This window comes from Caloenas nicobarica, chromosome 1, assembly GCF_036013445.1.
Source record: "Caloenas nicobarica isolate bCalNic1 chromosome 1, bCalNic1.hap1, whole genome shotgun sequence".
NCBI lineage: Eukaryota > Metazoa > Chordata > Aves > Columbiformes > Columbidae > Caloenas > Caloenas nicobarica.
Window position 1 is genome coordinate 110,701,641 of NC_088245.1, and position 23,490 is coordinate 110,725,130.

At 37.7% G+C, this 23,490-nt stretch overlaps 1 protein-coding gene across 2 annotated transcripts in view; it reads left to right on the plus strand.

The window, feature by feature from the left end:
* Positions 1-23,490, plus strand: part of POLA1 (DNA polymerase alpha 1, catalytic subunit) — a 208,148-nt gene that overhangs the window by 116,275 nt on the left and 68,383 nt on the right. The window lies entirely within an intron of this gene.

Below are 23,490 nucleotides of genomic sequence, written 5' to 3' on the forward strand. Positions count from 1 at the left end.
TATATACGCTCTGCTTTTTGTGTTTTGATGCTGTTTTTAAAATAGGTGATAGAGTTGTAGAATAAATGCATTATGATTTTTAGCTTGTAAGACAAAAACAAACCTCTGGATCCACAGGCAGGAGGTGAAAACTCTGGGTAAACTTATCCTGGTGGCAAATTAAGCAATAGTCTGCAAATGGAATCCACCAGCACAGAAGTGAGTTTACCATTGAATTCACTGCACTTCACAGCAATACAGAGACCAGCAGGTCCCTTTGTAGGAATGGTCTGAAGGTTGAAATATCCGTGTTTTCTATTTTCTGGGATCCTTTCCTCTCAAAATATATTTTCCTTTGTCTAATTAGTAATTGTATTTACAGGTGGTTTTGTTGTCTTGTAAGTACTATTTTCAGGGAACTTTTTAATTGTTGTGTTTGCCAGTTAGGCCAAGTTCTTTAGGATAATGTAGGTATGATATCTCTTAGTTTTCCTGTTTCCATAATATTTTAATATGCTCTCTGCCCAGAATTATGTTTTTCAGGCATGGGTTATATGAACTTTCTACCTTAAAAATCAGTAACTTCACAGCAAAATGGAAAATTGTTTGTTGTTAGTCTCTAAAAAGTCTCTTGTAAGAAGTCACATTAAATACTGGAATCTTAGCTTATTTCTTCAGTCTCTGTTATTTCATGTGTTTTATAACATAGGAGTAGAGATTAATATCAATATGCAGTAAAAACATCTTTTATATGTTTATGTGCTTTTACAAAATGCTTATTGTCATAGTAACTGGGGGAGTCTATTAGGTTAGTATATTTCTTTAAATGTTTCTAAAACATACATAAGTATTCTCCACATATTACACCAGAAAATTTAAGTGTCTGGTTTTTCAAGGAGGCACAGACTTCTTGAGTGCCCATGCTAGGATATTCTGTGTGTGTGATCATTATTCCATTGGAAAAAGAAAACTCAAAACCAGACAAAAAAAAAGGAAGCAAAATTATTTGGAATATCAGCTTAAACTTTCAGACATTTTGTGGTTTTGTGTGTGTGTGTGATCTGACTTGAATTTTAGTCAAAGGAAATTAAAAAAAAAAGAAAATTTAATTTTTATATATATGTATGTGTATATGTGTTGCATATGTAAATATATATATAGCACTTATGTATCTGATGGAATCTGGGAAACAGTTGGATTTTTTTCCTGAAAATATAGACTAAATAATCTGAATTGTTCATAGTGTTTGCTTTTAATTTTCTATCCCACTTTTCCCATATTCTGACCTTTCTCATTCGTCTCTATTGCTGTCTTCTTGAGTTTTGATAAGTTAATAATGCCTGAGTTGTGCTAAAGCTAATTTAAAAGAAAAAACCCTTCAAAACACTCTAATATGAGTGAAAGTGTTGTCACATGTTATAGACGTTCCTGGCTTAGAATAAACGTGTCTAGTTTAAGATAGGTATTTGAGGAGGGAAAGATTTAATTCATAAAGATCAGAGGTAACTAATTGGAGAAGTCAAGGTAAATTATTCTGGTTAAAAATACTGGATGATAAGGGGTTGTCGTAGACATCTTCATTTTGCTGCAGATTACTCTTTCTAAAGATAATGGTCTTCACTGAGTCATACATCAGCCTCTACAAATGGTGTAGCAGTCTTTACTGTAGTACTTAGGCAACTGTATTGGCCTAAGGTGGAACTTGATCTTGCATGTTTCTTGTCACGCAGGATGAGAAGAGAGGTTCTACCAAACCTTCTTCATGTTCCCTTGCATTACATCTGTTAAGAAACGCTTGCCAACCAGCCCAAAGGACTTGGTGCTGATAATATGGGATGGGATAGGAGAGGCAAAAGAGGGATGAATTGCATTCAGGGGTTATTTGGTTGGAGGGTTTTTTTGTTGTTGTTTTTCACTTTCCCAACCATATCCCCTAATGATATACGCCTTTGATGGATTGGGTGATGTTTTCTTTTAATAAATTAACGTGTTTGCCAAAAGCATCTTCAGCTGTCTTATGGAGCCTTAATGTTTTTGTTTTGTTTCTCTCAGGCCCGATTATCTGAAACTTGTGAACTATTTTGTGGTTACATTAATCAAGTTTGTTTCTCTCTTAAATAGTTCTGCCGCCATTCAGTGTGTCTTGCATTAACTCGTATTACTTCCCATCTGTGATAGTAATAGTCATAAGTTAATATCTCAAAAAAGTGGAGACCATCCTTAGGACTGGATTCGGTGTTTCTCAGGCAGCATGTACTGCTCTCCTGCAGCTGGTCACTGGGAATTCATCAGCACTGAACTTCTGCAGTGCCAAAAGCCATAATCAACTAACATTCATTGAAACGCATTTTAAAGGGAAAGATTTTGTTTCCTTTATCCATCACCTAGAGCTCTCCTGAGAGTGACTTACTCTAAGAAACAAACATAAAGTAGCTCTGACTACTTCAGGATGAATTACAGTCAGTTCTGAAGGCTATGGAGAATTGGATAAACATTGGGAATTTGGGGGGGGGGTTGCTGATATCAACCTCAACTAACCAGTATGGCCACCCATTTGTTCATTTTAACATCTAGCTTAGTATGAAAACAAAAATTCATGACTTACATCCTTTCCACATCTAAAATTATTTCCTAACCAATTATCATAGAATTATAGAGGAATTCAGCGTGAAAGGGGCATCAGGAGGTTGCCTGGTCCAGTTCTTCACTTCAACGAGGACTATCTTTGAAGTTAAGTCCAGCTTCATAGTTGCTCAGCACCTTGTCCAGCCGTGTTTTTTCCTCGCATCCTTGGTCTGGCCTTCCTGAAGATGTCGTAGCTGTCGCAGCACTGCATCATGCACTGCCCCATGTGCCACATCTCTGCAGTCACCACAAGGTCACAGGTTTCTAAGACTGTGCACAATCTTCTAATTCCTCTTGCTTGGTCCCTGTGCTCCATGTCTTTGTGTAGGGGCACTTGAGATGGGCTCTGAGTTGTGCTGCATTCAAGGGGAACATGGAAGCTTCTCAGTCGTGCTGTCCCCTGAGTGTTTCGTCACTGCTGCTTGTACTGTGACTTCTCTCCAGGCTTTGGTCACCATCCCAAAAAGATCTAGCTTAAAGTCATCCTCATTAGGTTAGCAAGCCTGATGGAAAAGATGCTATTCCCCTGCTTCGGCAGATGGATCTTATCACTTCCCATCCTTTTACTGAGGAGAGGCAAAGGATCACTTCCCTTGACCTGCTGGTAATGCTCTGCCGTATGCAACTGAGGATGCTATTGGCCTTCTCTGCCACAATGACATGTTGCTAACTCATGTTCAGTTTGGTATCCACCAGTTTCGTGTCATCAGCAAAACTCGCTGAGGGTACACTGCCACGTCATCCAGATCATTGATGAAGATGTTGAACAGGACTGGACCCCTGGGCTACCCTGCTACTTACTGGCCTCCAACTAGACTTTGTGCCATTCATCACCACCCTCTGGGCCTGGATGTTGAGCCAGTTTTAGATCCACCAAGTTTTTCCTACCACTGGCTCATATTACTACTTTCTTCTCTAGACTTAAGTTACATTATGTCACCTGTGCTTTTCTCCTATTAATTTATTCACCAAGTCAACTCTGTCTTCTTTTTTGATGGCAAGAGATGGCTCTTCAAGGTTTGTTGCTGTTGCGGTTTTTTTCAAGGTCTTGAAGCATTGTTTATGGCTCTTCAGTGTACCAGTTATTTTTCTTTTTTTCTTTTTTTTTTTTAACTCTTTTCATCAGGACTGCATGTGCTCCAATATAATTCTCAGCAGTACCTGTGAAGAAATTCACCTCAGTACTCATACACAGTTCTTCAGTATTAAATTGCCACATTTTGCTATGTCTGCCTTTAAAGCTTATGTTGAGTAACTTATCTACCATGAATCCTTTTCAGCTCATAATTTGTGGCACACAGTATCCCCATTCTGTAGATGTGAACTCTAGTCTTTATTCCCAGTGTGTCATTTTTGTTTCGCTGTACTAACATGTATTTTGTTTTCAGTGAGCACAGTTTACCAAACCAATTTCCTCATGCATATAATTATTTGCTGTTCTGCTTTTGTCATCTGTAAAATTTTATCTGAATTGATTTCTCTCTTCTGCTAATCACCGATGTAAATTTTGAAGAGTGTGAGTGTAACCTTTTCTTTGTGATACATCACCAGAATCCCTCTCTATCCCATATTGACGAATGCTTACTTGACTGCCATCACTTTGTGTCTCACGGACAATTGATTTTTTTGAGACACTTCAACTTTGCACCTCTTAATCCATTTCTCATGTACTTTATTAACACTGTGCAATGCTAATTCTATTGCAATGTCCTTTGGAGGTAAATCAAACGCTGTTCAAGAGATTAATTATAGTACATCTGCCTTTCTCAGCCATACTTGTAATCTTATGAAAAAAATGGACTGTTGTGCTTGGTTGAGGCTGTTCTATATGAAAACATATTGGCTGATGCTAATTACATTCCCGTTCTTAAATTCTTGATCGGTATTTCGGTTGTTTTTCCTCAGGTTAATGTTAGACTGATGCATACAAAGAGTTGCATGAATCATTCTGGTTTACTTGTGTAACTATTTTAATGAAAATTAGCATTTGGGTAGATACATGGGTCTCGGTCTTTTGAAGTAGCTTCGAGTGTTGGGAAGTCCGGCAAGTAACGGATCTTCTTGGCTCTAATAGTACAATGAAGTTCGGGCATTTGTTATATGAATATGCTGAATTTTGAAGGCCTATTAAGTATTTTATTACTAACAAACCAAAAGATAGTCTTTCGTCTTTTTTTGCTACTAGACTGTACTAGACTTTTCCAAAATACAGGAAGAAGTTACACTTCTGGTTTTTTGTGCTGTAAACAATTTTGGTTTTTCATCACTTTGACTCAGTTCTATATTCTTATTTAATACCTGTCTTAATTTTTCTTGTCAGTGTTCTCCTTCAGAAAACTTGATGTATGTCAGCAGCTGTCTGCTTTCAGTCTCCATTTCTTACACATCTGTTCTATACATTTTACCAAGTTAAAAATTTCCTTGTAATTTTGCTTACCTTAAGAAAAAGGACTTTCAAGTTGATTGGAACTGTTCTTTTACCCATATAAAATATAGTCGGGTCATAATACTGGTTGCTAAGTAGTCACAGTGTTCTACTCCAGTCATTTAATTGTCTTTACCCGAGAATTTCTTTCAAACATTTTTTCGTTAACTGTTCTCTCTAGATTTTAGAAGATACTAGTTCTAGAGACTTGGGGCAACATGTGTCTCCCACAAATTCAAAGCAGCAACATTTTTCTAGCAGATAGGGAGTCACAAGTAACCTGCTCTGCTCTCAAGAGGTTGCAGCTGGAAAAGCACTCTCGGGCCCTACTAATTTCAGTATTGAGCTGTTGACTTTAAAGGCCTTGCAGGTCTCAGTAGCAGGTAACCTTTTAAAAAAGAAAGGCTAGTGGCTCTGTAGAATCATTCTTTACCTGCTGTTATTATGCAGTTTGTTCTTCTTGAATGTGATTAATTATTTTTTTTAGTGTTAAGCTAAAAAAAATCTCTGCAACAAAATCCTGTTTGTTTTGCTTGCTGTGTCTGTTACCAGTGTATAAGCAACAGAAAACAGTCTCTTCCCCATTTTCAGGTCTTTTAGTTCAATGAGTTTGTGACAGGAGTGTATTTCTATTGAGTTGGCTGTTTCTTTTAATGCTTACACAAGAACATCAATTGCTAAAGGTCCATCTGGTTACTTTAGTTGGTGTCTAGAACAGCCTACCTCAACAAACTCCCTGATGTCTTCTGGGCCAACCATTCCCCTCAAAGCAGGTCCAACTTTGATGTTAGGTCAGGTTGTTCAGGGAGGTTCCACAACCTGCAATGCCACTGTGAGAGCAGACAGGTCGGTTTTGTGCAGCCCTTTTTTCTGCTTTTAAAGTGGCCAAATTCATCTTCAGTGGTCAGGCAGACAGTTCCAGATGGTCATGTCCACTTCTTTGAGAAAGGAGTGGTACTGGCTGGCTTCACATCAGTCCATTTGGAAATACTTTTAGTAATCTGTGGCTTATGTATTTTGTTTCTATCCGTATGAGTTGATATAAGTTGTTATATATTGGAGGGAGTAGAGAGGAGGTTGGCTGTGTATCTGGGACCTTTTAGTTTGAGACTCAGCAAGAACATCATCAAGAACAGCAGCCAGTTGATTGCGCTGACTTGTTCTTTGTATTTTCTTTGTTGCTGCTATTACTTCTTAAAAAACAAAACAAACAAAACCAATCACCACCACTTCCTATTGTTGTTCTTTCTGAACACTTGTCCTTCTCATTTATTTCGTACTATCCTCAAAGCATTTTTTAATAACATTTATTGTGTATTACATTGGTGTAAGTTTTGAAAATGTAAGCGTTAACATTTTAATACATCGCCACATTTTAGGTGTCTGGCTTGCCATTCTGTATGCCAAATCTGTCTGAAGCAGAGTTCTAGCTGAAGTTTTAACCTAAAATGAATTAGCATTTTTTCAGGACTAAGGAAATATGTTGTTTCTTTCTTGAACTAACCCACAACAGCTCTTCTGAGATGCGCTTGTTCCTTTCTGTCTTCAGTTATGGGTCCTCAAAGTTGAGCAGATCAGCCTAGATTTCTGAGTGCTTTCTGTTCGTCATGGCAAGCAATAGATACGCCCAACTTAAAAGCCCTTGAAAAGCTTAATTATTAATAGAAAAGTCTATAAACTCTCACAAAACTCCTTCTCCCTCTAACGTTCATGATCTCTGGTCTGCATCTGGACAGTGTGCTGTGTATGGAGATTTCCCTTCAAAAGATGTTTGCTACTACCGTGGAAATTGATATGGCATTGGGTACTAGGCGCTGCTGAAGAAATCGGTCTCTCCTAAAGAGGCAAAGACTGTGCAGCCTGCCTGTAGTGGGAAGGGTAAATTAAGTCAAGGCCGGGGGTAGGCAGAACAAGAGCTCTCTTTTCAAGAAGAGTAGACAGATCTAAGGGAAAGTTTGTGGGAGACCTAAGAGGACTTGCAGGAAAGAGTTGTGGGCAGGTGTTGAAAGTACCTACAGAAATGGATGGGTAGCTGAGGGGAGACTAAGGAGGAAGCCTGACCATCTCAGAACGCTTACCAAAAGGTTTTTTGAGACTTTTGAGTGTCTTACTTGATGTTCATTTTAATTAAATAAGAGTAGCGGGAAGAAAATGGAGCCATTTAAAGTGGAGTTAAGTAGGGCAGCGTATGTTTATTATCTCAGAACAAAGTATGCTACACATATATTTTAATTACTCCAAAGTGTTACAAAACCAGAAGTTGCATTTGAAGTGTACACATCTTGTTACATGAACCTGCCGTATGTCCACCTAACAACTACATTTATGCACAATATTGATCATCTTCAGGAGGAATGAATGGGAAAGGGGACAATCTGATGTAATGTTTAATGGAAGCCCACTGGCATGAGAGTGCTTGAATTATAATCACTTTCTTATTGCATGATACTGCAGTAAAGCAGTGTTAAAGTTGTTCAGGTGACCTTGCCATACCTGAAAAGCAGGTGCTGTGGCTTTGAAGTCTTTAATATCTGGCTGTGAGGAAGCATATGTATTTCATCTTTCCTTCCTCTTTTCTACTGGTTGTCTTATGTCATCCCATGAAAATCCACCTAGCTTTGAAAATTTTACAAACCTTTAAGAATTTTTTTTCAGTACAGAGCAGGGGCTAGACATGATTTTTAAAAAAATGATTGCAAGAATTGAGTATAGAGGAGTAAAGAGACTAGAACTGGCACATGAGACTGGAGATGGAGTTGGGTGAAACTAAAAGCAAAGAAACTGAATTGAGTGGAATTGGCTGAATTTGAATACCGCATATCTGCTGGATAAGTACCTGGCTGGGCAGGTAGGCTTGACATAGTGTGAGGAGGCAGGCATAGATTAAGTTCACCTGTGAAAATTTGGACAAGAGAAGCAAGCAGTTATATTTGAGTGTGATTGGTCTAATAAAAAGAGTATGAGAAAATTCCTAAGTCTCTGCTTGCCTCTGTTGATGAATAATGGGCAAAATGTGTACCTTGCAGAGAAGGTGGAAATTCACGGTTATTATGAGTTACTCTGTTTATTACAAGCAGCAAAATCTGTGTATTCCTTTGAATCCTGTTCTGAAGAAGAATGGGCAGAAAGATGGAACTTCTAATTTAGAAGTAGAAGAGGAATCCTGATACTTCAGAGTTGGACATTTGAAAGTTGAAAAAAATCCTAGAATGAATAGTGCTTACTTAAGTTTAATCAAGGCCATTTATGTATGTTATCCCATTCTCTCTTTTTTTCAGTACATTGCAGCCTATAGGTTGGCCAGCACTCACTCCTTAGATGAGCAGCTAGTCTATGTTTCACTGCATTGCTTAGTGCATGCCCTTTACCTTACTGAGTACACACTCTGAAAATTTACTGAAAGTTATTTATTTTTCTCATGGAGTTTTCTGTGTCATGCTTCACTATAGGAGCAAGTGGCTCTTAAGGAACATCTTTACAAGAGCTGTGTAAAGCAAGGGGACAAATTATTGTTTTCATTTCTCAGAGAAATGAGGCGTAGGGGAATGAACATCAAACGTGTCCATAAGTTTGGGGGCCGAATTTGTGAAGCAAAGGAGCTGTGTTGTGTAACTACCCAAAGCACAGCTTTCGGGTTACTGTTGAGTCTACTCAAAACTTCAGCAGTGTAGACCTCCAAATTTCACTGAAAACAGACTGATTCCTCAAGTGATCGTCACTTGTCAGTCCTTTTGATAAACTGGAAGTGACTTGTCCAGCAGCATGAAGAATCGTGTAGCAGAGGCACAGAATATGTTTCAGCTCCCTGGGGTGAGATTTATTTGCCTTCAGCACTCTTTCCATTTCTTTCATTTTACTACATACTCTCCAGTGTTCACACTACACAGGGATGCAGCAGTAGTGTTACTCGCTTTGCAAGCCTGTTTTATCCTAGTGGCAATCCAGTCCTTTAATGAGAATTAAAATATAGATGTGGTCCTTTAACTATAAATTGACACATGATTTGTATGTACAGGGAACTGAAATGAGGATTACACTGGCTTCTGATTGCGTGCTTCTTGCAGCTTAATGTATTTTTCATGTACTCTGTATGTGAACGTAACAGTGAGAGCATCCATTGCTGAAGGATGCCATTGCATTTTACAGGAACCATATGCATACATCGCATGAACGAATTTGGCCCATATAGAGACATAACTTGTTTTTATTAATGGTGTTATGAAAATTAAGCTCTCAACCATTCAGTTAGTTCACTGTGGCATAATAGGTGTTTCAGCACAGAACTCATGCTCCAATAATATATAGCAAATTTATTGTGAAGTCAGTTAGTAACAAGTATTAACTCTTTTTCAGCAGTTTTTTTTCTCAAGCAAAATTATTTCTCTGTATTTGTAACACAATTTTGAAATAATTGGTTTTAATGTGCTTTCTTGAAGTCTTAATAGAAGCCTGTACTATAACAATAAGTTCTTTATGGTTATAAAGAAAATAAGTTTAAAATTATTAGTTTATTAAGTATATAATACTACTAATAGGCAAATGTTTTAATACAGCAGGTATTCTGTTAGAAACCACCCAATCTGATAGTTTTCAGGGTTTGGGGTTTTTTGTTTGTTTTTGGTTTTTTTTAAAGCAGTTACTTCCCTCTGATTTTGGATTTTGATCCTGACTTGACTTAAGCTTTCATGTCTTACTGATGCTGCCAGTCAGAGAACGTGAGCACTAAATAGTTTACTCAATTATCTGCTATACAACAGCTGCTAATATTAAAATAAATAAATAAATGCCATCTCATCTTTAGGTCTGCTGTGGACAAAAAAGCAAAGGCACATAAGATGACTGTAGCTGCCCTGTCTGCTTGGCACCGTCTTCCTCCTCCTCTGTCTCTCACTTTCAGTTTTCAGTGTAATGAAGAGCAGGAGAACAATATTCTGTAATTAAGGATTCCATTAAGTTGAAGAAAAGAGCAAATGGAGTTGTTTGTTCTCCTAGCTGAAAAAATTTGTCTGGGGCGGGGGTTAGTGGTAGTAGTGTGGAAGGAGAGAGAGGTGGGTGGAGAGACTAAGTCAGGGCTGTTTGTTGAATATACTGTTAAGGACTGTTACCATCCTAATTAATCAAGTTAGAAATTACAGCTGTAGTCGGGTTCCCTCCAATTCTTGTTATCAATTTTCTTCTCTTTTGAGACAAAGCAAATATAAATTTTGTGTTCATTTGTCATTCGTTCTTTGACTTCAGCATCTCTGAAAATAACAATGTAGCACAAAAGACCAGTATTTACCTAGTTGTAATGTGGGTTGCCATGGTGTTTTGCAAATTATTGCAATTATGTTCACCATGCGAGTCGCCCTTGGTAACTGGCGAAAAAACTGATAATCCTGTTTTGAACAAAAGGTCAAATTGCTGAATAGAAAGTCTTGATTAACTAAAAGATGTACAAAGTGGAATTATTTCCTACCATTCAGAAATAGTTCTTGATCGGGTTTGGGGGAGGGGGTGAGTAAGTACATCTGATTACTGAAGTACAAAGCATTGAAAGGATGTTGTCTTGAGCCTTTCATGTAGTCTTAATGGTGGCTTTTTTGTCAAATTTACCCATTTGCAGCATTGAAAGAGGCAGCTGCATTTAAGCTTGAGAGATGGTGCTTTTTCAAGAGTTCAGTGCATGGAAAGTTCTCAGCAGTATCTGCAGTTTACTATTAGACCTTCAGCTATTAAAACTGATGTGCTGCGTTTGAGCCCATAGCTCTTGGTGCTTGTAAAACCCTCTGACTGATGATCTAATAAAGTGCTCTTACCGGACAATCTCTGATCAGATACTTTAGAAAAAAATGAAAGAAAAAAAAAATAACCACAGTTCTGAAAAGGGTGGGCATAGAAACACATGGCTATACTGAAGAGTTTGCTTCTGTAATCTGCAGTGGAAATATTAATAAATATGACTTTGTTTTCAGTTTAAGTACTTCAAATGGCCAACATATTACTCCAGAAATCATTTTTATTTACATTTACAAAAGTAAAAATTAATCTGAAAATATTAAAAGTTCTTTGTAATCACCACTACTCAAAATTACATAAAAATGTATAGAGGGAATGGTCCTCTTCTGTTGTCGTATTCAAAACACCGGGATGGATTTCCTGTACTTTAATGCTTTGAATTTCCTTTGCTCTTTCTTATTTTTTTCCTATGGCGGGGTGCAGGGGATGAGGTGAAGAGGATTAAGGGTTTTTCTTTTTTAATTATTCTACTTTTTGTTTTTAAATAGCTACCTGGAAATTAGTTCTTAAAACTTTGGAGAGCCTGTGTAAGAGCAGCATGAAAGCAAAGTAAACCTGGACAAGTTTGTGGGTTGACATTGTGCATCACCTAGCAACCCCCCAGCTCATCCAGTTCCCTTGTCTGCCCCCAGTCCTGTTGACAGACCATTCAGACTGCTCTTCGAAACCGTGGAAGATATTCAGTTTCATTAGTGCCATTCTCAAGGAGAAAATAATTAAACTTAAATGAACAAACACTGCTTAGTGATGCTTTAAACTTTTCTAGTTTAAGGTGACCAGACTGTTGAGACAGCCGTTACCTTTCACTCCGTTGAGCTCCTCTGAATTTACATATCTATGTATGTATGTACATTATCATTTTTAAAATTTTCAGAACTGTATTAACTCCTTCAGTATTTAGAGATGTTCATAACCATATTGCAAAGATAATTTTTTCACGTAAACAATCTATCTCTACCAGCTTGAAATGTATACTTGAGTTGACAAACCTTACTGTTATTGCCACATACATGAGTAAAATCTCTGCATTCTTTGTTACATCTAATGTCACATTGAACTTCCTGCAAGACAAGTCTGCGAAGGAGGAAGAAATTCAAGGACTGCACAAATGCTTGAGGAGAGAGGGAAGAGGACAGAATTGTGGAAGAAGAGGAGGGAGTAAAATGTTTTTAGCTTTCTGACCAAAGTAGAGGCACAGATTTTAAGAAATCTTGAGTTCTTTCTGTTTGTATGTTGCTAAATTCTTTAACAAGCAACACATGGATGGGCTGTATGAGCAATTTGTGCTTTGCTGACAGTTGACAGACAAAGCAAATTTTTTCTGAAGTGAGTTACTGTACTTAGTTGTGACCTATTATAGCCTAAGAATGTGGCTTGCTTTCCGTTGTGTGAATAGGGCAAAGATATTTTGTGGAATGAACTTGAACATCCTCCCAGAGGTTTTAGCTCTCCATACAGAAATACGTAAGACATCTTTCACTGATCTTTTTCTCAATGTAGTTTTCCATATATAGTCATTTTAAGTACGCCTTCTCCCAGTTGCTTGCTTGAAATCCACTTTAACTGTTTTCAGATTGTCTTAAATAAAATAAAATTGTTGGTAATTGCTGGTTCTCTTTGTGAGCAGTATGTTAGCCTTTGAACACTTGTGCTCTGCTTTTTAATGTCTTGGGGTACGTATTTTGGTGCCTAGAACCTTATTTTGCTGAAGATAAGAAGACGAAGGTATTGGTTTTGATGTGAAGTAAAGCAGAACATACTTGCTAATTTCGTTTATAATGTACAACTGTTAAGGCTGGAATTTGTCCACTTGTGGTGCTATTACATGTGTTTAAATGAGGGCTACTGTTTGCATCAAACCTGTCATAAGGGTTTGGAGTGCTCTATTATCCTTTCAGCAGGCTGATGACAGAGCCTGGGTTTGCACAAATGAGATCAATAAGTTTCAAATAACTTGTATGGAATGACATGTGACTGTACATTTAAAGATGTCTTACTTTTAAAAAAAAATCAATTTTTAATAACATGTAAAACTCTTACATTGACCTACAAGATCTTTTTCACTTCTGTCGTCTTTGATAAGTTTGTTTAAAGCATTTTTTATGTTAGGTTGAGCATTTGGGATCTTTTTTGTGGCAGGGGGAGTAGGGTGCATTTCTTGCTTCTTCCATTTTCTCCTGCTTTGATTCCACCACCACCACCCCCACCCCCGAGACTTCTAATGGTCAAAGTGATATGACACATACTGCTGAGGATAAATTTTCTAGAGATTAATGAAGTTTTCTTTCAGTCTTGGGTGGTTTCTTTCAAATTTCTTTTCAGTTCTGAATTAGAAGACAATTCAAGTTCTGTTATTTCGGAGAATCCAAATCACAAGGTATCATTCTTGAAACTCTACAAACTTTCATATTCAGTAGCCTAGAAATAAGCATATGATATTTTGTGGCTGACTTTGCATCCCAAGAGAGATGCATTACTGACAGGACCTTGACATATGTGAGTACTGAAAGAACTCGTAAAACGTATGCTTATGGGGCAGAATTTTGTTGTAGGCTAAATCCTTTCAAGTTCATGTCCTTTTTCCGTAATATCCAAGGGGAACTAGCTTTGGATCTTTTCTCTGGGTGTTTTTAGATCAGAGCAGTTGGGTGCAAAAGGTGAGCTTCACCTTTTGTAATGGCCACATGGAACCCACATCAGTGCTTCTGTTGTTCTAGTGTCATCAGCTTTTCCAAGGTAGAAGGGCACTTTGTGTTGTTCTGGGAAACTCAGGTAGTATTTATTTCTCTTGTGATTTCTTTAAGGTGGCAGGTTAGTGTAGCTACATTGCTCTCAGTTACAGTTTGTGTAGTTGTTCTGGACCTTCACAATCTGGTCGTTTGGAGGTGTGGTTCTCATTGACTCTAGTTGCCTTTGAGCCAGTTTGGACTGTCAGCCTTTCAGCAGGGAACTGAGACAACAGATACAAGAGTCTCTGAGAACAGGAAGTTTCAGTAGATGTTATTTCGGAGAAGGTATCCTTCTCTCTTACCAGCAGTACTGTCTCATTGGGTGGTAAAGTGATCATTTGCCTTCCATTAGGAAGCTGTTGGCTAAGACATTTCCATTTGATGACATCCTTTAATGTGGTTCCTGTGATAATAATACTGCGTATATAGCCAGCCATCTCCAGGATCTGTACTGCTTTCAAAAGCAATTTGTATCTCCTTGTTACTATTATTTCATTTAAGAGACAGTTTTGTATTTTTCTTAAAAGATTGTGTCTATCCATTAGTCACTCTGGATAACAGTGAATTCAAGAGGAGCTGAATGAACCATCCAGGAAAGGAATTTCCTTTCTTTGTAAGAGGTCTTTTTTATCCACTCCATCTCACAGCTGAATTCAGATCAGTTATATAGTCCAAAAGTCAAGAAGCTCTGAAAACGAGGAAGTGCTTCGAAAAGAAATTGAAATGATATCTTCAACTTCCATTGAAGTGAGGCAGCATGAAATGGGGTGTGAAATGCTGTGGTCCCTGTTTACTTTTTCCCTAAATTGGATGATCAGGTAGCAACAGACTCTAAAAATACTCGTACTGGGAAATGTAACCTATTTTTTTCTGGATGAGGAACTGGCTACAGTATTTATTGTATAGAAAAAGAAAAAAATGAATGTGAAGTCAATGGCAAAGAGTTGATGAAATACTTCCTTATCTTTACTTGTGATCCAAATAGTCATGTACCACTCTGGTTCTGTGCTCACGTCTCTTAATGTACTATAGTTAGCTTTATGTATAAATTTCAGGAAGAAATTTCAGTCATTGTTACTATAATAGTTACTAAAACTATTTGCATTGCTTCTTGGAATTTAAAGCCAAATGTACACAACACCTAACAAAATACCAGAGCACATGGAATAAGCATTCCCTCGTTAAAGGGTTTAAGCTGTACAATAAATTTATAAAGGGATTTATGCAATCCTAAGCTTCTTCACCGTTCTAAGTATATGCTGCAATATTTTTTCCTTTCAGCTGGAACAAGCTTGACAGCATGTTTAGAAAGGTACCTGTCCCACTTAAAATAAAGAGACAAAAGCTCTAGTCAGCCAGCATCAATAATAGACTCTTGACCCAGTTCCTTTTACAGAACAATTTATTTGAAGAGTCTGAAAATATCAAAGGAATTTATTATTGGGAAATGATTAACTATTACAGTTAGGACAGCAGTATAAAGTCTTAAAATACAACATCCTCAAAGATCATCCTTGCTTTATATACTCAAAATTGAGTATAAATATGTTAGATAACTTAGTTTTAAGAGATTTTTGGCTTAAAAGTTTTAGTTATGCCTGGCAGTTCAAGAGAACTTACACTCTTCATTTTGGAAATCTTTTTAATTTTGAAATTCTGGGATGAAATTTAGACATATCTTTTCCCTAGTTAAGAGATCTCTTGAACTTAATATTAGGCCTTCTGATTTAGTACAATATGGTCTCTTTGTAGTAATGTATTAAAGAAGTAGATAGAGCTTTTCCAGTAATTTCTTGTTAAAGTTTGACAAAATGGAAAAGGAGGTTGAAATGACTAATCGATAACATTGTCTATCCATATACTACTTGAGATCTCAATGTCTGAACCTACTTATTGAAGAGGCTTTGCAGGTCCCCGAGATTTCCCTCAAAGATAAAATGAGATATTTCTCATAGTCTCACTGGTTTGTTTTGTTTTGTTTTTCTTTCTCCTCAGTGCTTGGTATCTGGTTTGCTTGTGGAATATCAAGTTTTGCAGGATCCTGAAAAAGTTGCTGACCCTGAATTCTGCATCACTGATTGCTTTTAACTCCGTTACTCTGGTGTTTAGGGTTGGTTTGCATGTCAACAGAGTGTCTGCTCTTTCCTTGTCAAGGAGATCATAATTGATAGGAAAAATGTCAAAATAGCTAAAGATGCTCCACCTGTGAAGCTGCAGGCCCACCTTCTATATCCAGAGATAACTTCTGGTGTTTCTGATTATACCAATCCTAGCCTCATCAAGTCTTCCATCTTGAGAAAGCCTTTCAAAAATTGAATGAATCTATGCCTTTCTGGTGTCTAGCAGCAGCAGAATTGGTTTCTTTGTAAGAGAGATCTGAGTTTTTTACCAGGTGCATTTCCCCATGAAAAACTGGCAGGTTGCCTGAGGAACCAGAGTTATGCTGGACTGCACATCGCTAAGTGGGTGAAGTTTCCCTTCTGAAATCTTATATTTCACTATTTCTGATAACATCGCTGACCTGAGGGGATTTCTTCTTGGGATTGTAGCAGTGACAGGTAGATGTCACTCAAGTCTGTGTTACCTACCGAAATTCTGGAGCATGACACTAGTTCTCACTGTCATTCAGGTTTTCATTGCTGCTGAGATCTCACCAGGATGGTGCAAGTGCATTGGATTAAGTCACTGTTATTACAAGATTATTTCTTTGTTCTGAACAGGAAAAAAAGCAGATTAGAAGTTGAAATTATGTAAAAGTAACTTTGTTTCTGGTACACAGCAGAAAAGCTTTCCTGACTTTACAGCAATAGCTCATCTTTAAGTTGATGTTGACACGACATTTGGTGTTTCAATTTTAAAATTGTGGTATAATTCTCAAAATATGTAGCTATTACTAATAGTCAAAACACTTGCCAAAGAATGTGCAAACAGAGGTTTTGGCTCGAGTTCTAATTCCTGAAACGCCGTATCCCACTAAGGAACATTTGTCTATCTGCTTCCCTAAACATTCAACTATTTACAGAAGACACAGACAGGTGGAACAGGGAGAACACTCTTGTGATGTAGAACAAGTTATTGCAAGTCAAACTGATAACTTTCAGGTCACTGAGTCAAGTCCACTGTTGCCATGAGAAACTTCATCTAAAACATTTCACAAAAGATCTATCTTTTAACATTGCACGGGGGTATCAGTAGATTTGATAGTTTACCCTGTAATGCAATATTGGTGGAACCTCATCCTTCCAGGGGATTTAAAGCCACTTTGACCGTATTTGTCCTGTTAGGCAATGCTATTCATAGTAATGGGCATTGGCAGGAATATGAGGTCTGAAGCTTCTAGCCTTGGAATTAGTGGAAATAATATGCCTTTGTTTGAGTAGCCTGAAAGGAGAGGTCAGTTTGGAGTTAGGGTGGCTTGGTTAGTAACTTACAGCAACGCCTGAATCAGAAGATGTTCATCGTGTTGTCTCTCATGTTCAGCCTTCCTAAAGCTGGTTTGCTGATCAGTGACATGAACAGCAAGCTTATGCTGGTTGACTAGGAAAGCATGTCCAGGTTATGATCCTGCACTTCTCTTCTGGTGGGTTTGGTGATTTAAGAGGATAAATCAAGCTCTGCAGTGAGGAAGCCATGGATTTTCAAACCAGCGTGCTTGAGGTGAGGTATCCCAGCCATCTGGAGATTGGACGTCATCCACCAAAATTCCATTTTCAAAAGTCAACACTAAGATTGTCTTCAGTGGAGAGTAAGATTGTAGAGAATCAAGCACCAATTACATTTTAAATTCAGCTCCAAAGTGATGGATAGTGACCTCTGAATAATTTTCAGTTCTTGCAGCTTTCTTCTTTTTACTACCACATTTTTTCATTCCACTTGAACTTCTAAAGCATTGTAGTCCCCCAGCATCCAGACTGTCTGAAAGCAGGAACAGACACAGAACTGAAGTGTCCTAAAGAATCACATTGAGTCCTCTGTTGTAGCAGGCAACCAAGCTACATTGTGAAATGGAATTTGTAAAAACTATTAAGATAAAGCTCAGTAAATGTATGTTGTTGACTTCTGCAACTTCTGTTTGAAAGGCTGTTCTAAAAGCACTTGCTTCTGTATTTTGGGGTAGTATTTATAATGCTTGTTGATCACTAGAATGAGAGAGGCTAATTCTCAAGAACAGACTTACAAAGAAAGAAAATTACTTTTGACTTGCAAATTTCTCCCCATTAGCTACAGTTTGTGGACATAGTACTCTTCGGGGATTTTCTTTTATATTGTGCATTTACTTCAGGATGGGTTTTTTGCATACATTTTTTATATTTTAAAATGAACTAAGCATTTGTAGACAGAACGTTGGAAATGCTATTTACTTTTTTTTTCCCCTGATCAACTTGGATTTCATTTCCCACAGTGTTGCAGATACCAAGTAGAACAAAACTGAAGGTTTCCTATTATGAGTTTGTTTGATCTATTGCAAATTAATTTACAGACTCAGCGATAGCTGCTGGGAAATGAAGGATTGGTTTTGTTTGGTCAGTGAAGATGACAGGCATGGATCAAATAAGGGTTAACAATAATGCACTTGAACAAATTGAATCAGAACATAATGCATGTATTGAATTTGATTGCAACATGCATGTCCATGGAAAAGTTTTTTATTTAAAACAAATCAAGGCTTATAGCTTAATTATCAAAGCAAAACAAGAGACATAAAGAGCTACATGTTTCTGATACTGCTTTTTTCAAAAATAGCTCCCTTCACACAGTTATCTACATGTTTAATTTCCATGCATAATAGCAACAGTTATTGTTGTCATTTGTTAAGAGAGATTAACAGATAGTAAGTACAAACAAACGCAAATAAGGCCTGAATAGAGAGATGACAAAGAAGAAGAAACCTCTTTAATGTTAATTATAACTAGTAGGAAGTCTATACAAATTACATTAACTGTTTTCTGTATGAGTTGAAGGGACATTTGGTTAGTTAGTATCTATGTTATGTTTGGGGTTTTTATTGTAGGCAACAACTTAGATCTGTGCTTTTAAAATCTAGTTTATTGAGAAATGTACTTTTCAGTGAAAGTTACTTGTTTTGATCATTTCTTGGTAGTTGAAAACAAGTATAAAAGCTGTTGAATATGAATGTTTATTTTTATCCTAAGCTATTGTTTTTAATTTAAACAGGGGGTTTCAGTCTTTTTCACCTGTATTTTGTCACCAGCAAGGTTTCCAGCGCTTTCTTCAAAAGTGACTGCGCTAGACTGAAACAATTGCATAAAGAAACTTGCTTCAAATGCCATTATTCAAGGGCAGTTTGGGTGGACCATCTATGTATTTATTCCCTTATAAGACAATAGAAGTGGTACCTTGCAAGTGGTGTAGTCCTTTGTCCCTTAATTGTTAGCTAAAAATGCCAATAGGTGGCAGAAAACACACTGTTACTTTTGTCATGCGTTATTTTCATGGTTGTCTATTTGTGAGTATTCTGCTCAGCTGAAGCTGGGATGCTACTCCTGTTCCAGGCTTTGTTTTTTCAGTTGCACTTGCATTCCCGAGCTAAATACCTTGCTATCTGGTAGTTTTCATGCTTTGTTTTTCTAGTATAATAAATTGTCTGAAAGTTAAAATGTAGTCATTTAATATGTTTTGAGTCATGAGTGTTCTCTTTGTGCACACAGGATCTTTTCATAGTTACAGCTGAAATAATTATGCTCTTAAACAGGGGGGTTTAGGAATGGGCGAGGACGCCCTCTGCACCTCCCCCTGCCTGGCTGTGTGTTTTAAGGCCCTGTTTGTGCCACACAGCTACCAGATGTTTCATGGGAAGAGATGCCACATAATAAGCAAATATGGCATAAACAGCATTCCACACAGAGCATATGTTTTGTCTCTAAGAATAAACTTCATGGAAGATCTGTGACAATTTACTATCCTTTCCAGAAATGTTTTTGTGTTCTCCTTCACAGTGGCTCTAAGGGTATTTTCAATACTCACATAAGTGAGTGCCTGAAGATCTCGGTGCTATCCTTGAGTAGCTTTATTTGGTAGAAAGGTATTCCATGTCTATTAAAGTTTAGTTATTTTAAAAATGTGAGGCAACACATTAACACCTTCCTCTTTCCTAGAAATAGATCTTCGGTTCATTTCCAAAACCAAAGGACCAGCTTTTTGACTTGAGACTCATTTGTGTCTGCTGAATCCAGAAGACACAGGTCAGGTGTCTCTGTTAGTTCAGGTCCAAAATCAGGACTTTTCATGGTGAAGCATCTGCTGATAAGTAGCTCAGTCTTGTTGAGCAGCATCTATCTTTCTAATGTCACTTGCGAAATAGTTGTCATAAATAATTTGTATGTGACAAGGAGAGTGTTAGTAGGAATGGTAGGGCAATAGAGACCAAAATTATGTCTACAGAAGGTTTCTGAATTCTTGGAATTTTCTCACCTTGCAGTATTAATTATATAATGATTTCCATTGTTAATCTGCATAACAAAAAAAATCAAACATAGCGATCAAGATACACTGATCATACTGTTTCAAAAAGCATGCTCTGACATTAGATGTACACTTATTAAGAGAGCCTAGAGCAGGGTTTGCCTCATCCCTAAGAATCTGCTTTTTGGAGATGCTTCTTTCTTTCCATTTAGTATAAACAGATCATAGGGTGACTAGCTTAGGCTGGGTGTCAGGCTTTTAGATATCCAAAGCTGAGTGAAATGAACCCTAACTGCATATCTTAATGGACTCTTTCCATTTCTGCATTGTAGACTTGAGCACACATCTTGGGTAGTTCTATATACCTTGTTGTTGGCATCAAGTTCCCCACAAAGTTTTCCTGGTCTGCCCACATGGGCATAAAAGCTTCTCTCTGCAAGAGTAACTTGAGTGTTTTAATGGGCTTGGCACTGAGTGTGATAATATTGAGGATAATATATGGCTGTAGACATCGTGAAAGAGAGGCCTCTGAAATAAGTTATTTGGAAAGGATTTGAGGCTTCACCAAAAAAAACACAAAACAAAAACAAAACAAAAAAACCCAAACCTGAATCAAACTTCTAGCACTTTTGAAAAGATTACAGAAGAATGTATTTTTAAGTTGAAGAAAGGGTTTAAAGCTAACAAACATGAAAGAACACAATGTTCATGTTATCTGATCCTTTAGACAACAAGCTGCAAAAACAAAAAATCTTGGCATATTTCAGTAAATTATAGGAAAGACATTGACAAAAAGTAATAAAATAAAATTTTAAGAAAAAAAACCAACCACATCTTTTAAGAGTAGACATAGTCAAACCTCATTTTAACAAGGTTTCGGAAAGTGAAAAACTAAAGTTTATGTATTCAGTCAGCACTGGTGAGGCTGCACCTCGAATCCTGTGTTCAGTTTTGGGCCCCTCACTACAGGAAGGACATTGAGGTGCTGGAGAGAGTTCAGAGAAGGGCAACGAAGCTGGTGAGGGGCCTGGAGCACAAGTCTGATGAGGAGCGGCTGAGGGAACTGGGGCTGTTCAGCCCAGAGAAAAGGAGGCTGAGGGGAGACCTGATCGCTCTCTACAGCTACCTGAAAGGAGATTGTAGCATGGAGGGCGTTGGTCTCTTCTCCCACATAACAAGTGATAGGACAAGAGGAAATGGCCTCAAGTCATGCCAGGGGAGGTTTAGATAGGATATGAGGAGAAATGTCTTCCTGGAAAGGGCTGTCAGGCACTGGAACAGGCTGCCCAGGGAAGTGGTGGAGTCACTATCCCTGGAGGGGTTTAAAAGATGTGTAGATGAGGTTCTTAGGGACATGGTTTAGTGCCAGAGTTAGGTTAATTGTTGGACTTGATGATCCTGAGGGTCTCTTCCAACCAAAATGATTCTATTCCTCCATACAAGTTCCAAAGCATTTGAAATAAAGTAACTCAAATATCTAATTTTAAACTAAGAAAGTGACATAGTGTTATTGAGTCAGGATGCTATATTACTGAGATACAAAATACAGATTCAGTTTTGGCCATACCAGTGAGGAAAGAAAATGTAAGTCACATCTTGTTAACAAATTTGTTTTGCCAGCAAACCAGAATCTCCAGGAGATGAAAGCCAAAAGCAGTATATAGCTGCAGGGTTTCATAGTTGAGTTATAACCAAGGTGGTGATAGTGGCAATACTGCTCTGAGTGGGGCTGTGGAAACTGGAAGGGTAGGAAACGTAATAATAATTAGAAACGTGAGTTATCACCCTGGAAATCAGGTATCAGTCATTGCCAGGGCATCATGTTGGAACAGCTTGTTAAAAAGCCAGTGAGAAGGGAAGCAAGAAACATTTTGGGTTGCCTTCTGATTTGTAAAATTTCTGTCAAAGTACCAGGAATCCTGGTATGGTTAGATTAAACTTCTTTGCAGGAGCAACAAAAACAAATTTTGGAAACTGATACAAAATTAAACTCTATTCCCAGCAGAGTCATCAAGAGCTGATAATCTGAAATGCAGAATTTGAGAGTGCTGAGCTGCTCGGGGGTGGTGAAAGCAGGGGCTGTTTGAGAAGAGTTATAGAAAGACCTTGTGATACCAAGTTGACTTATGAGTTAATGATGGAAGATTAAATCCTCTCCCAAGTAATGTTAAGTGGTGCAAATGCTAAAAACCCAATCTTAATTTTTCATACAGTGTGTGTATTGACTTACTACTGAAGAATAAAATTATAATTCTTGGATAATAATAAATATCTTTCTGGAAATGACTGCTCAGTGCTCCAATGCTCAGTAGTGCTCCAGGCAAACAAAACTTGAGGGAAAAAAAGGAGCAGAGAACAAGATGGTTAATACCATCTTGTTTCTGTATAAATTCATGTTCATCCAGCATCCTGAATATCGTGTGCAATGCTGGTTTCATCTCCCTCCTCATTTGTCCCATTTTCCCCCACCCCCTGATTTTAAAAATGACCTGGATGAGATTCAGAGAAGGGCAACAAAGATGTGGAGTGGTTTCCATGCAAGGAGCAACTAAGTAAATTAGGACTGTGGTTTGGAAAAGAGTTTGATTGCAGATGATGTGATGGAAGTCTATAAAATCACGAGTGGCATCGAAAAGGTGAATGCAGAATGATTATTCCTAGTCTCCCCTCATACAAGAACTAGAAGGCATTTAAAAAGAAAATTTTTTTTTTTTGGTGGATTCAGGAAAAATAAGGTACTTTTTCATATAGCGCGTAGTTGTCATGCAGGATGGTGTAGGAGCTTAAAATTTACATTGGTTCGGAAAGCACTTTAAGTTGGTTGGGATGGAGCTAGTAATGCGTCACCACTGAGTATAGAGAGTGATTCAGGAGGTCCTTGAGCTGTTTCCAAAAGCTGGGAAAATCTTCTTGAAAACTTTTACTGTCTGCTTTTTCTTATGCTGGCTATTTTTTAGGTATCTGCTATTGGTGGTTTTTAGAGATGAGGTGTGGGATTGGTTTAACCTGTGGTTGAACCTGGTACAGAAGGTACATCCTTTACTAATCCCAGAAGCACTGTTTAGTATTCCTAAGAGAAGCCTTTTGCATTGTCTCCCTGAACTGACAGAGAGGAAGCTGGCTCAGATTTTATTTCATTTTAACTCAGCAAAATGTTAGTTTTTCCTAAATAAGTCAGTTTATGTTGAAGTCTCTGTAAAAAAATTGTTTTTTAAAAAAAAAAAAAGAAAGCTACTGGCTGTCACTAGAAAACCTAAAAGTTAAAAATGTTTTTCCCCTCTAAAGCTCAAGCAGGGAAATGGCACTTTATTTTAAAATTTAATTTGTTACGGGTCTCTGGGCTGTCTTGCTGTCTGGTCTACATAGTTTTATAAAATAATTCTGTTATATGTTAACATCTCAATTGGAGAAGAGCAGAGATTTCAGTGTATTTTAAGGAAGGTGTGACTACAATGTGCAGAATGTGGGATTTTGAAGCAAGAAGACTTCAGCTTTGTTCTCCACCATTGATTGTATTACCTTAAACAAGGA